Source organism: Sinohyriopsis cumingii, chromosome 18 (assembly GCF_028554795.1).
Source record: "Sinohyriopsis cumingii isolate HCF-2022 chromosome 18, ASM2855479v2, whole genome shotgun sequence".
NCBI lineage: Eukaryota > Metazoa > Mollusca > Bivalvia > Unionida > Unionidae > Sinohyriopsis > Sinohyriopsis cumingii.
The window spans coordinates 77,642,838-77,644,094 of NC_142978.1; the positions used below are offsets into that span (position 1 = coordinate 77,642,838).

Genomic DNA, 1,257 nt, shown 5'->3' on the forward strand with positions numbered 1-1,257 from the left:
CCTGCCTTTTCCACGACAAGAAATATAGAAATATTAATTAGTATCCTTTCTACCAGTATAAAGAAAATAAATGGGTTTCACTGAAATTCAAAATAGCCAATAGCAAAATGACACTGTATATTGAAAACTATGACCCTTTTGGATCTTTGTAGACATAACCATTCCACTATCGTCTTTACAAAAGCATTTGGAAAGTTCAAACTATTTCTCTTCAAAATAAAGCGTGAAAGTATAATGATTACTCTGGTTTCTCTTCACATCGTATTAATCTTTCGCCTTTTACTAAAGATTACCGTGGAGAGGAACATTTAATGAGTCTATAGACCATTCTTTGAAGCCTCACTTTGGTGAGGTACCAATTCAATTAAAGTAAACCTCTAGTTCAAATTTAGCATTTTGTTCTCTTTTCTTCTAACCAGATCCAAATGGAAGATAGTAACCGATGATTATATAATCAGGTCTCAGTACTTCCAGTTCGGTACTCACAAAGGTAGTTCTAGTCTATTGTTAGAACATTTATTCCTCTCTCATTGTCATGGTGATAGAAGAGTTATATTTATGCGATTTTGATAGGGATTTAAAGGTCATTGTTTATTCTTGAGAATATGAGCTCAGGTGTGGTTTTCCATGTGTATTTCGGCGATAGTGCATAGTCAGTAATAAGGCCATGGTGATGATCCGGAAGTGAAATATGTGTTCTGTTTACATACTGCTCTGTTGACAGTCCAGCCTCTCAAAAAAACCTTTGGCAAGAACTTCACCGTGAAGGTATTTTTAGATTAACATATGATTTGTACTGATTGTCACACAGTGGAAATGTCAGTCTCGAGAACCAAATGTAGAGAACATATAACAAAATTAATTGTGCTATGTCCTGTCAGTGCAGTATTTGAGTAAAGATTAAACTGGTATTAAATCTTTATTATTAATGAACGACACATGAAATTTCAATATGTTATGTATATTGACTTTGAAAAACAGTAGAATGAAATTAGAAATAAAAAGTTAAGTTTTATTTTGAAAAATTTAAATGAAATTTAAAAAGAAGTATAAAAAATTAAAACATTTACTCCAAAATATATAATATTTGTTGAAATGATATTAAATGATATCAGCATGTAAATATTCCTACACCATATATAAGTTCCAATGTTGGATATTTGTCAAATTTTGTCAGAGAAAATATCTTTGTAAGTCAAAATGAGACCATCATTTAAAATACACGAAGACAAAATTCCAATTTGTATTGGTCATTCA

At 30.9% G+C, this 1,257-nt stretch overlaps 1 non-coding gene across 1 annotated transcript; it reads left to right on the forward strand.

Moving 5' to 3' along the window:
* The first annotated feature begins 238 nt into the window (after positions 1–238).
* LOC149777077 (U5 spliceosomal RNA) lies at positions 239–354 on the forward strand. The gene has a single exon (XR_016416350.1). It is a non-coding gene; the product is annotated as a U5 spliceosomal RNA (small nuclear RNA).
* The last annotated feature ends 903 nt before the right edge of the window (positions 355–1,257 follow it).